The following is a 14,362-nucleotide window of genomic DNA, read 5'->3' as shown; positions in this document are numbered from 1 at the left end:
CTAGCATTTCGAAGTGAGTGCCAACTATATTCATTTAAATACTGCGTTTGCATTTCATATAGTAAAATCACAAGAAGAATTCGAGCAGCTGTAGAAATGCTATTTCCTTGTTCAGAAGGTGGCGGCAGGTTTCAACGGGTCGCCAATTTAACCTTGCATTTATCAAAGGCCTCTTCGGCAACCATAGTTGAATTTCTTTGACACCTACACGTTAATCAAAAATATTTTCCTTCGCAGGAATGTGTCTGTCAATAAATTTCCCCGTGCGTTAAATTCCTAAGTTCCAACAAAAACTGAGACAACAGGGAGAGAAAATAGACCAACAGTCTCTGATCAAATTGTTACAGCCTTCGAAACTTGACGAGCGATTTATCGATTTTTTCCTGAAAAAAACTTATAAATACTTACTAAATCTTTATAGCTGTATAATCTTTAAACCGTTGGGTTAATCTTCTCGCTCAACACGCTTTGCCAGCCTAATAACGGCATCCACAGCTGTGTCTTCCGTTCAAGTTACCTTAGTGCAAGAGTGAAACAAACCAAACCAGTACATTGTTGTCGGACGCATGTACACAGGGGAACATGCGTGAAACAATAGCGTAACAATAGATTGACACATCTATCGTTCTTATTGTAATTTCGATTGTTTGAGTACACGCGAGTAAACAAAGACTGCCGCAAAGGGAATCAAATGATGGTTCAAATTAGCAGCCCTTATCTGCTGGGATGTACTCCTTTGAACCGTTGAGGGCCGCGTTGGAAATACAATAATTTATAATCGTTGTGGAGTCTGCGCCGTGGGACGTAGAGGACCATCATCATTGATTTCTTCAAATTTTTTTAGCTTTTCTGTCTACATTCTTATTTCATAAGAACAGTTTTGCAAGAACACGAGCTTTAAATTGGTCAAAATTTAAGAACAACTTAAGAACAAGCTGAAGCTTAGACCGGGGCGCAGGCTAGCTGAAGCCGAGGGGCGATTCACTCTTGCAAATAGCGTGCGAGATTATGCCTAAAACAAAAGGATTTCCGGGGATTTTCAGATGAAACAATAGGATTTTCACAAAAGGTGTATGATGTTTTCTTGGAGTGATTGGCCCCTCGGCTGAAGCTGAGCTACTGTAGAATCAAGGAGGTGGTTAGGACGTTGACATTAGGAGGGGGGAGGGGGCAATTTTTTTTATCAACATGAAGAAATGACTATGTTAAAAATAACCTACAGAGGTAACGCACCAACATGTACAAACCAGTGCAGTCATTGGAAAGAGGGTGAAGAGGCAACATGTGCACATTTTCAAACTCAGTACGATCTGCAAACCAGACAAGGAATTTTGCATAACCATCTAGCAACCTGCCTAATCAAATTTTTAAAGTTTAAATCATAAGAACTTGGCGAACTATTCACAGCTCAACTGGCAAAAAGCAAACAATAAGGTCTCATAAAGTATTTAGCACAGCACGTTATATCATAAAATATGTTTCGTAGACTGGAAATATACTCTATCTAACAAAGTACGTCAGATTTCGCCAGAAAACAAAGTTTTAGTTGTACAGCTTGCGTAGTCATAAAGTTTTAGTGCGATAGCCAACAGTGGACTAGGTATAAGTACCTCAGTCCAAATTAAGCCTTTGGTGAAGTTTTAAACCTAGCTCTACATTTCATTTTATCTAGCACTTCGGATTACGCCAGGAAACAAAATTTCAGTCGTATAACTTGTATAGTTAGTAAGTTACGGTGCAAGACCCAATATAGGACTGGGTACAAGTACAGTAGTCTAAAAATTGCTTTTGTGTAACTTTTAAAGCTGTTTCTGCGTCTCATTTTATCCAGCACGTCAAATAACGCCAGAAAAAATGTTTCAGTTTTATAGCTTGCAAAGTTAATTTAGCTAAAAGATTAAGTTAAAACATTGCAGTACTATACCTAAAAGAGGACTGGGTACCAGTACCCCAGTCTAAAAATAGCTTTTGGGTGCATTTTTGAAGCTTGATATGTATTTCATCTTACTCCGCATATCTGAGTGTGTACTTGTGGGTTATGCAAAATTCCCTGTCTAAACGTTTTGGTTTGGGACCCTCTAGAATATTGTAAACAAGGCAGTCTCTCACTTTGTTGGCAAATGGCAAACGAGGCCTAAACACCTCCCTAGAGCGCAATAGCTAGCAATAGCACTGCTTACACACAAATAACTTAAAAACAAATTAAGAACAATCTTGAACAAATTGTAAAAAGGTTATTTCAGTAAAATTTAATTTAAACAAGAGTGTAGTATTGGATTTTTCCTAGCTATGGCAATAATTTTGACGAGGCACACGGCAAGATGGGGTTATACTAGAATAGTATATACATCATCAGAGTAGCTCCTTTCTATTGACAATGATCGCAATTATCTCCTAACATCCCCAAACGTAGTAAGGAGTTGATGTTTACCTCTCACAAAGAAGAAGTAAGCAAAAACACGCGATTGATATTGTTTTTGGGTGACAACTGAAGGGACCTGTATCATCCCAAATAAAAAGTACCTTGTGCCCTCAATGCCTAACTGAACATCCTGGCACTTGCCGCGCAAAAGGACGGCACAAGGAATGTCTCTAAATATAGCAATGAAAATAGCATGCTTTGAATTAACCCCGTCAGCAGACTTTGCGCAGCCTTAATCCTCTTATACTCGGATTTGCATTATAGCATGAGAATCATAATCCATGTTTAATGTTTCTTACAATGGATTAAAAAGTTAAATCGCTTCATAAATTCTTTGGCTGTACTGAAATACTTTTGGTGCCAACGGTCATGATAATAGGTCAGGAAAAATATAGGATATGAAATGATATAACTAAAATTGATTTCTCTTAACACAATTAATCATTTATAGGCCATTTATATCTTTTACACAAGCTCTTGCTTCACTGAGCTGTCATGCCGTTCCCACACCCCATTTTACTTATGTCAATACATATTTCATTACGTCATATAAAACATGATTAGAGTTAAGGTAAGGGTAAGGGTTAAGGTTAGCATGTCTCAACCCACGACCTCTCACCGGCTACGTTTTTGCCCGAGTCATACTTACTCCACTCACTTTCGTTATCATGATTCGTGTCTGCTAAAATTTTATTGTGGGTAACCTGTATATAAGTATAAATGCAAATAAATTGATTTTTACAGTTGTGTGTTAAATTGTTCTGAAGTCTATTTTTGCAAGGGCCTTACTTTTCTGTTCTTGGGCCTCATGATCTTCTTCTGATTGTTTTCAAATTAACATGACAATTTATGCTTAATTCAATACTGGATGAATTGGCATGTAACATCATGCATAAATCAAATTGTAGAAGTATCTTCTTTTGCTTCGTTCTATCTAAAAGTTGGCTAAAATTCGTTGGATTCGGAGCAAGCGTCAGTTAACGGACTTAGGCTTTAAAGGGCATGGATATAGATTCCAGACCGTTCGTGCTGCAATTTTTCCTTTCCTCGGATTGTTTTTAACTATCAGTATTTCACCACTTCACTTCTTTTCTTTCTTAACTCTATCCACTCCTTGTCCTTAGTTTGATTTCAACTTTCAATACGGGTTGAAGTTGACATTTAGTTTTAGTCCTAAAACAGGGACCAAATAACAATGATTTGATGGGTAATGGGCCTGTGTTCATATAGCCAAATCTAAGCCAATTTGTAACTGATTGTCCAACCTGTGACTTACGATCTTTATTACAGTGTAAATTGCTCCATGCTATGCATTCGTGGTACTATTTCTCCAATTCAATCTCTTCCTGCTAGTGGAGTCTTTTTATGATACCAAGAAACTTTTGTTATGCAGAGGTCGATTTAAAGGGATTTCAGTGGATTAGCCTTACTTCAATTAAACAAATCTTATTTGATTTACTTCATTAGGTTAGTGCGTAATCTTTTAGCTTACTTTCTATTTATATGTTGGCATCAAGTGGGAGGCTGTATCTAAAAGTCTGGAGAAGAAGTCGGCTCTAAGCTGAGCTGCAATAGAGTTCTTAAATGTGACGTCACGAAAACTATTTTTAGAATTTCGTCCACATATCATGAAAGAACACCATGAAATACTTCCAAATAGGCAAGTCAGTTAAATATGTCAAAATTGGGTGAGATATGCCCCTAATGAAAGATATGTGGTTTGCAAAAGGATACTGCTATTTTGGCTCTGTTAATAAAGTTATAAACAGAGACCAACTTACAGGGGTTTGATGGGGTCAGCGCTTGTGCTCATGTGGCCATATCTCAGCCAATTCGTAGCACATTTTACCAGTCTTTACCAGTCTTGGTAAAATCAAAAATGCTACTTTTGTTAAAACATAAAATTTAAATTTGAAATTTAAGTGTTTTATTTAAATCCAGGTAAAACATGCCTTACCATGTTTGTCTCACCCGTTGAACATTTATGTCCCACCTACAGTATGTTTTTTGATATCAAAGTTTGCAATGAGTGCGATTTGCATGTAGCAGTTGTCCATGGTTAAACACCGAGTTCATGAAAGATACGTAATATCACTTGCTTTTAGAAAATTTCAATCTTTTTGTACCAGATACAATACTGGCCTAAGTTCTCCAGGGGCTCAATTTTCCCTATACAAGGATGAATAACTCAAAAGTTATCATTGGTAACACATATCAATGCACGCGGACCGGGGATGTATCGCTCAGTATGCCTACAAAGCCAAGCTATCAAATAAATTGAAAACTGATTTTTTTCAACTTTCGACTCATTTAAACTCCTCGTTGTAACAAAACGTCTCGAATATAATAGTTGTTGCTGTATCATTAGATTTACTTTGAAAATGATGCCGCTGTATATGAAACATCTATACAAAATACAAAATTTTCTAGGGCTCATTGGCCTCGGTTGGGCGATCTCGATTTTTTCTCATGCATGCGACAGAATGTCTGGGTCAGAAGACTTAAAAACCTAAACTAAAGAGAAAAAATCGAATATAGCAATGCAAAGCTTGTTAAGAAGGAATAGAATAAAAACAAATCATATTTTTGGTTGAATGGATCCATGTATGTCCTGTATTTTACAATCATAAGTTCTAAACTGATAGACAAGGAAACAATGATATTTTTACTAAGATCAAAGTTAAGACTTTTAAGTAATTTTTAATTGAATTTTAGTGTGCAATTACAATATTAAGCCAACAAATCCACAGAAGTTGCATTGTTCAGCAGTTGAGATGACCAATTAGTGTACGAAAAGTACTTTATGCCTCCTACTGACTAAAGAAAGGTCGTGTATAGATGAAAGTACCACTTACTATGTAAAATTCATCACTGGTTTTTACAGACACATGTTAGAGGTACAAGAGAAAAGGGATTTGACCTAAATTTACGAGGTAGATTCTAGGCCTCAAATGAATATCAGTAAAAGCTTTTCTGTTGATTTTCGATTGTCTTTGTAAGAGACTTTGGTGTTTACAGCGATACCAATTGTGAAGTCACAAAAATTTTTTCAGAGCTTTTAGTTTTATCAACGTAACATAAAAGAAGACCTTGAAATACTTCTCAAGATGCAAAATCAATCAAACATGTCAAAAATCGGGTGAGCTATGGCTAATTGAAGATTTGAAGTTTTCTTACTGTTTACTGTTAATTTAGCTCTGTACATCAAGTTTTGATGGGGAATGTGACCATATCTCAGCTAGTGCGTATATCATGATACTCTTTCAGGTTATGGGATCAAAATTCAAAACTTCTAAAATTATGTTTTGTTCATATAGTAAGGAAAATAGTTTATTATCAAATAAAGAACTTTTTCACTTGAGTTGGAGGGGCCGATGTCTCCGATTTGCTATATTATTAGTCCCCTATTGTTCCAATCCTCAGGAGGGGTTAGGGCGTTATTTCTTGAATTACTTTTGGGCTTGAATTACCATGAACCAACTATTGGGCATGATTCACGTAGGTTTGGATGAAAACACTACGATTTTTAACTGCAAACAAATTTCAGTCAGAGATATATTTGATAGCTGGAACCAAGGACGCGTACAGCATGGGAGCCAAAGTTGCCCTTATAAAATATGCAAATGTCGTAAATGCAGAGAAAATATGCAAATGTCGTAAATTTTGGTTCTCTTTTCACAAAATTGTCGGCGCTACCCTTTTCTTGTGCAGAAGTCTCTGACTGGAACGACAGCTTCTTGACAAGGGCTTTTTCGCAGAAATTGTGGATATCAATACAAAGTCACTTTTACAATGTAACTTTTCTCCGTTACTATTTATTTTACAATCTCATTTAGTCCATATTTATTTCGAGCTTCAAATGCTTGCCCAAGGAGAATCGCTCTCTTCTCCAACGAATACAACCGTGGGAAATTGCTTGTTGTGAGAAAACATTTTTTAATTCGTATCCTTAAGACTAGAAAAACATTGCTGCGTTTAGCACAGTTCATAAGAACCTTACTTATGTGTTATTAATTTCTACCACGGTTGAAGTTAAACCACGATCAAAAGCAATCTATTTCGAAAAGGTTTTACATATAATGCGAGGGGTGTGTTGCACAGTACCAAGATTAGCAACAACTAAGGTAAAGAAATATAAACATCAGGGTGGGCTAAATTACTTATCGAAAATAAAAAAAAGCTTTGAGAAAGCCAGCACACAAAAGTGAGTCTGCTGAGGTGACCCTGATCAGAACAGTTATTACAATGAAATTTAATACTTTTTTCTAAGGGCCAGTTTAAGAACAACATGCTACTGAATCATAACTTATTCTAGTTATCTGAAATTCATGAGAAAAACAATACAGTATATTATTGGCCTTTCCCATTTTCTTTGCACGATTAGAGCACACAACGTGGAACAACTCTACACATCCGTTACCAAAATCTTTAACCGATCTACGAGAAGCTGATTTTACACAAAAGCTCATTCAAAATAATGGATTTCAACTCACAAAACAATTGCTATTTCACCTCTTGCGTTATTTTTGTTTCAAAAAACATTCTTCCAAAGGGTTCTCCAACTGTAACTTGAAGAACGAGACGTTTCATAAAGAGAAAAAAATATTATTTGTGATGTCATGTGATGTCAATTGCGTAATTACTCCCCTTTTTTAGTTTTGAATCAACGTAAAGCAAATGTTGGTATTTATTTCAAGAAAATGACAGTGTTGCACCGATCTGACAAAAGGGTATTTTTTAAGCAAAAAGGGCGTGACCGATGGAGGCAAAGTTCGGTATTAAAGCATTTAAACGAATATTACATGGTGATTCTAAGTTAACAGATCCAAAAACTGCATGGTCGACCTTCCACGATGGAGCGGGACACGTTTCCTACTTTACATTGTTTATCATAGAAAATAAAAAAATTCTACATCATGGAATCGACGATCAACTGGATCTAATAAAGCTTAGACTCCCCCCAACACCATGCAGCTCCTCCCGCGTCGCCGAGAAAACTTAATATTCGGTTTAAAAGAGTGGAATATCCACCTCAATATTTACAAAAAGGGTTTAACCAAGATTTGATGAACGCTAGTACACATAATAATTTTATATGTTAACTTTCAGTTCGCTGAAATGAATAGTATAGAAAGCTAAGAGGGTGAAATGCTATTTCCAACAGATCCTCAACCTCAGTACTTCTATGTTAGTTCTGCCATTCCTTTCGCATTATTGGACTCTCTTCACTAAGCTCTTGGTGTTTCGTCCCCTGCTCTTCCCGTGAGCCTGTTCTCTATGTTTTTTCCGCAGCTGATATCTCAAAACAAGTATTTTTATAAATAAATTATTCGTTACTAAAATGTCTTATTCTGCTTCACTTTAACACCTTAGGGCTGCGTAGTAGAAAATCCTTCAATAACTAATTTGAGTGAATCTGCACTCTATTAAGCCAGTTTTCTCGTCATTTCCTAACAAAGTATTAGTTTTGAAATACCAGTTACCAAACCTCTCACAGTCAACACTGCTAGGATTAGAAAAAGCAGGAACTTTAAAAGTACTTAATCCCACTAAAACGATTAACTTTTGCTTTAAGACTGATCTTAAACCCCTTGTTAACAGTCTGCGATAGACGATAATAGCTGTTATAATCTTCAACTAACTTTGCTGTAACTTTCAAACTGGTTTTGCCGCTGTATCGTATAAAACTACAAGGACGTAAAAACCCACGATCTCGCTAGCTCCCTTTCTGGCAAACGACCGTCCAATAAGATTTTTTCTTACTTTCTTTTCTCCATCAGACAAGTCTACATCGAGAACATACACCAGAAGTCTTCAACATACATATCTGCAAAGGGCATGGGGACTCAGAGAGCAGGTGTATGATTACTCTATTTTCCTCTAGAATGCCTTTTCAAAAATTCTGAAATTTGTTTATTTATGCCCTCAGCTTAAAATGAAGTTCAGGGAGCGCTCCCCTTTTTGCAATTTTCAGTGGACAAGTAACCATTGTGTGCTGGCGTTTCCTGGCCTATTTCAATCCATAACTGGGTATATATTTTACATTTTGTGCTTTCGGCCCTTTTTCTGACGTTTTACATTCTATGAAGTTTCAGACGAAAAAGCTTTTAGCATGATGTAAAATGCTTGCTTTTTTCAAAGCCATTTCAAATTTTGTACCGCCATAAAATAGTTAAGAGGTAGCCATCAACAAAGTTAATAGTCAGCTGTGAAGCAGAGTACTATTTGTGTAGATTTTTGCCAGTCTGTAATTAGTATTTGGTAAATTGCAAATGTACTATAGGAACTGATAACAGTTGCAAGAGATTCTAAACTAACAACCCTGCAGATGTTTTGGGTAAGAGTTCAGATCTCATCTAATTAGGGAATTTATAAGCCTGTCTTTCCAATTTTTTCTTCTATTCTATATGCGATTGCAGTTGGTCAAGAAAACTCCTCGTAATTAGGCGATGGTGATATTTTGGTGGCATATCCGAGCCCACATCATAAAGTTCTGTTCTTGGGAACTCGATTTTCTATCTTGAATATCAAGGGATATCTTTGTGGGTAACAATCATCCAGATTAGGCCTGTGGCTAACAAATTTCAGAGGTAAATAGGTCGCCACGTTTACAAGGCAACCACTTTTTGTAACCATAACAGTTTAATTTTAAGAAAGTCTTGAATGGGGTAAACTGGGAAATGGGGTTTCTTATTTCGACAATGTGAATTGGGGATTTAGATAGCATGGAATTTGAATATTGTCCTGGGACTGGAAAAGTCGATTTGAATCCGGGAAAGTCATTCTAAAACTGAGAATATAATTCTTAGATTGGGACCTTAGATTTTGTGTTTTTATCACCAGGTCATGCTGGGTGTTGGGATTAGAACGATCTGGAGCAGAGATTGAGCCCCTGCCCTTTCAGGACACTATTTAAAGGAAATAGTTAAACTACTATGAAAAATGTTTGAAAATTAATGTAGCCTAATAACATATATCCATTAAGCCACGCCCCTTGCTTTGCAGTTATGATATTGTTCTCTAATTCACCCCCTTATGAACCATTACTGCAATGAGATTGTATTAACTACGGGTTCAAATTAGGGCCGTAGCTTTCTTGCTAACCGATTGGCTAAAGCTTTCAAAATGTTTGCTTTTTTCAAAGTCGTTTTCAATTCTCTATAACAAAAAATTCTATAACATAAAGCGGTTTATTGAAACAACTTTTTCTTAACAACTCGTTAGAGGTAGAGGTAGGAAAGGTAGACTTTAATTGATAGTATGTTTTAAAGTCGCAAAAACGCGAAAAAACTTTAGCATCTAACTGCCAGCTTAAAGGTTACGTCATTGTATAAAGCTTCCCATCACTTGAGATTCGTTCAGTCATATCTCCTTTGATTCAAAAAGAATAATGAACATCCAAAACGCCTTATATATAGACACCTTTGTAGTCTTTGGAGTTTGGACTCGAAACATATTATGGACATTGGAAAGTCCAACATACGTGAAGACGAGTTCTGTGTCACTATGCCACGGTTACTGAGATGAAGTAATAACTGGCAAATTTTATAATTTTTGTGACGGCAAAATCTATTCCTTTTTCTACTGCTTTGAAAACTGCTCTCCTACACTTTTGGGTACTACCTACAATCCCGGAAAGAAATAGTTGAGAATTTTCAAAAAAGTTGATATTTTCTCTTTCCTTTAAAAAGGAATTCCTCCCCCTTCCCCAATGCATGATTTTGAAGGAGAAATAATAGAACTACAAATCCAACGTTGGTTCAGGGGAAAGGAATGCTTCCAATTTTACAGGGGAAACGTAAAGTAGAAAATTTCAAAAATTGCATTTTGTCTCAACAATTTTTTCCGGGATTGTAGGTCAACTAGCTCGTATAACCTTCTTACCACCTTAAAATGATACTGATACATTTGATGTAAGATCAATGTAAGACTGAGAATCAAAGAATCATTCATCATGTAAAGACATGTGAAGTTGGATTGCTTGTTCAAGAGAAGGTTCTGTCTCTGCGTGTCATTTTTCCGTGATTGTAATACATTCTCATGACTCACACCAAAAAACAAACGATTCATAACACATCAATTTTGGTTTGCTAGTTCTAGTCATTTCTTTAAAGTTCAAGTTAAAACTTTTTTGTGTAACATACCAAATATTTAATAAGAATCAGCTCACTTCAGAAGCAGCTTACAAGATCCTGGAATAGGGACTTTGTGAGGGACTGGTCCATGATATTGATCATGCTTAGAAAAGAACACTTAGAGCTTCAATGGCAAGTATGTGCCAAAGTATTTAGCTTCCCTTTTCTCCTGTCTCTGATATTCACAAAACGGTAAGACTTGTTGAGACACATGAAAAGGCACAAGGCTTCAAACAACATACGTCAAGAACCCGTTCATTGCAATGCATGTAAAATACAAGCAGCTTCGAAAAGATTGGAATCATATTAGCCGCGGTTCATGGGGGTTTTGAATACAAAATTTCAGGGAAACACACACGGGTTAAACAGAGAATTTTATAGATAAGTCAATTTTGAGTTAGAAGTCCAAAGCAGCTGACTTGATTGCAGAGACCTTTTTTAATATTCCACGCACAGTAAGAAAGAGTTAAAGATTGATGTATTAGAACACAAATGGAACTGATTTTGATTGATGGTTAATAAAGCACATCTAGGAAGATTATTAATACTACGGATATGCTGAAAACATATTGCCAGAAGCGTGACTTCAGTGTTTGCAGTCTCAATCCACGGTGTAATGGATGTTACATGGATTGTTAGAGACGCCACAAAAGTCGTCCTTGATATTGGATGACAATATGTTTATACTGAGAGATCAATAATAAAAAATGAATTTTTACAATATTCTTACCTGTTAGTGTGAGTGGAATTAGTCTCATTGGCAACTGATCATCAACGTCTTGGAATCTCGTATGAAAGCAACTTTACCGCTCGTGTACTGTACACAAATGGATAAACAAATGCTTGTTTATAGCTCATCAGAAAGCACTGTTTGTACGCTGTGTCCACGTTAAACAAGGAGATAAGAGAGTTTGTTCCAGGCACGAACAAAAGCAACAGCCAGAATTTCCTGCACTGTCTGATTAAGCCGTCAAACCAGGATAGAGCATGGGATACTTGCTTAAAAAGATGACTTAACAACTTAGCTATTCGCTTAACAATTTACTAATCTTCCTTTGTCTTTTCCCTTCACACTTCACAGCTGGGAGATTTGATTTCAATTTCATCCCTCATGCGAGGCTGTGTTTTAATGGCGGATGCAGTTTCAAAGCTGCGCTGTGATAGGTAATCCAATTTATGATTGTTTCGCTTGCTTTCACGGAGGATTCCAGCTACTGCTTAGTCGAACTCTGACCGAATCATCCTAAAATGTGATAGAAATTCAAATAAGGCAGATGAAATAATAGAGCTGAGTTACACGCAACAGAATGCTTTGTAAAAGTTCAACAATTGATGTTGATTGGGGCCTTCTAACATTCTTATGTTCCAAACAGATTCGGTTCTTTTTAAAAGATATATCAAAAACTCGGTAAAAGGTTGTTCAACTCAATCCTTTGCAGAGAAGTTAATATTCATGCTTAATGGACGTGGACAAGGCTGCAAAGGTCCTAAGTTGCAATTAATTCGAAAAAGTTTACATGCTAGTCACACTGGTAATAGGCGCACAGTTAAAGCTAAATGCGAATTCATGTATTCAAAGGCAGAACGTAGAGGTATTTCTCTAACACATTTTGCCACATACTTCCCATGATATCTTTAATATTTTTATTTCATTTATGACATATACTATTTCTACATAAGAGTGAATATCAGGTAGGTACATGGTAAAAGTAAACAAAACTTCGTAGTGTGTCTATCGACGAGCAAACCTAAGAAACTAAGCTAATGAAAGAGATTATTTCATGTTGAAAAATTGAAGAAAACAATCCAAAGATGCATAAAATTGTTGCAAAAAATGGGAACTGAAAGCATCAGCTTAAAACCGTACTGTTTTACATCCCAAAGCATAAACCCCATTTATTTATTTATGAGAGAAAATTAAAGACCAATGGCAAAACATTTGTGTAAAAAAATGTTTTGTGCTAAAAGCCCTCAAATATTGATGTACAAGTATTTTTTGACTGTAATATTTCTAAATAACACCTCGAAAAAGAAGAGGCCAAGTTTGACAGTACCATTGGTTATGAGAGAATAATGCGTTTGTTGGAATAAGCTTGTGCATAATTGAAATCTCTATTTCGAAACAATGAATCCGTAGCACATAACCCGCACGGCAGTGGCGCATTTCGGTACCCTCATACATAATATGCGTGGTGGATATCTGTGTGGCATTGTTTTGTCAGCCTGAAAATTTATAAAACCACTTCAGTCATCTCTACGCCCGCCTATAAACACCACAAGGTTAGAATTCAATCAGTATGTCGACAGAGAGTACAACATTATACAGAGACCTCCAAAGTACCAGTTAATTACAGGACAGCAACATGAAAAGGCTCTAATTGGAGATTTTTAAACATAGTAACCAAAATTGTACTTTGGGCTTCTGGACAATGAACCTAAGCGTCATAAGAAGGCTGCTTCCCACCCAATGGTTACTATACATAAATTTAGTTAGCACTCATTCCTTAGCATTTCTATAGATAAAAATTTTAATGAACACTGAAAGAATATCATGTACTTGGAAATATGAAAGGTGCAAGAAATGAGTTTAGGGTCCCTCGCAGTAGATATCGCAACGTAGAGTTGATTACAACTATTCCACCGCCCAACCTTTTTTGGGGCCGTTCCCCATCTACCTATGGGACTGCCATCCCTTCTTTAATGGGACCGCCAACCTCCCTCTATGAACGCCGCATAAGGTCAAATGTTGCATCTTCATTAAGCTTCTTCCTGCAGCACTAGAAAATCACTTATGTAACGCTCTAGCAGGAAAGACTTTGAAGTGAAAATGTTCAGCTGGCCTCTCTATTATGCTGGCCTCCTTTACCAAATCCTCTTTCCTTCTTGTGGATAACGGTTATGCAGTAAGGGACTTATTTGATTCCGTGACACAACCTGATGGATCTGAAATTGACGAGCTTACCGAAATTGAAAGAAAAGACGATCTGGATGCTTCCTTCTTCGTTAAAATCGCCTTAGGTAAAACAAACAAGGATGTCATGATGGTCATGATACTGGATGATGGAAAACTTGCAGCTCATTAAGTCATTACATTGCCGAAGAAAATGGAAAATGGTTAGAATAAGAATTTGCACTTCAAAAGAACTAGCAATTACTCTTTACAGCAGCAAAGACCATTCCCGGAAGTAGAGCGTTTTGATTGCAGTTTGCAGGGGCAGTGAATTATCAACATTTTTGTGTCAGGGGCTTTTTTCTTTATTACTGATGGCTGAATATCAGATTGCCGGGGAAATCTCCCTGTCAAATCGTTCTGGGAGGGGGGAGGGTGTTGAACCCCAATCCCCCATAATTTTCGCCACTGGTCGAAACCCTGCTTATAATCAAGAGCCTGTTAGCACAAATAAGGGGGGAGGCAGTTTCTCCGCTAGCTCCAATTAAACTTTATTGCTTACACATTGCTTCAAATTCAATCAAGGATCATTTTATATTATATGAAAGTATGAGACTGATTGATAAAAACCAAAAAGTAAAGTTTCAAAGGCACATTATACGAGCTAAGTAACTTTTGAAATAAAATATTACATTGAGCCCAATTTTTTTCTACAGTATTTTATTTCAAAAATACGGTAGCATTGCAAGATACACTTCTTGCGGTAGTTCATTCAAAGAAGGAATTGTTTAATAGAAGAACAGTATTAAATCATTGTTTGATAGGGGTATATCCATAGCTGTGTTCAGAGGGACACTTCGCGATCATTGGATTCATACGAGACTTGACTGCAGAAGAGAGAAGCATCAAAACAGA

The 14,362-nt window shown here is 36.6% G+C and overlaps 1 protein-coding gene across 3 annotated transcripts in view; it reads right to left on the bottom strand.

The window, feature by feature from the left end:
* The window catches only part of LOC135689240 (uncharacterized), a 63,116-nt gene extending 51,500 nt beyond the window's left edge, over nucleotides 1–11,616 (bottom strand). For 2 of the 3 annotated variants that reach the window (XM_065206394.2, XM_065206393.2), the window contains exon 1: nucleotides 409–566. The gene's annotated coding sequence lies outside the window, so the exon portion shown is untranslated. Of the gene's footprint in view, nucleotides 1–408; nucleotides 567–11,287 lie in introns of those variants that run through there. The other variant, XM_065206395.2, reaches the window with a different exon arrangement.
* Between the last annotated feature and the right edge of the window lie 2,746 nt (nucleotides 11,617–14,362).

This window comes from Rhopilema esculentum, chromosome 9, assembly GCF_057945365.1.
Source record: "Rhopilema esculentum isolate cy_ngs chromosome 9, ASM5794536v1, whole genome shotgun sequence".
NCBI lineage: Eukaryota > Metazoa > Cnidaria > Scyphozoa > Rhizostomeae > Rhizostomatidae > Rhopilema > Rhopilema esculentum.
Note: the sequence above shows the minus strand (reverse complement) of the source record. Positions and strands in the feature narration are given on the sequence as shown.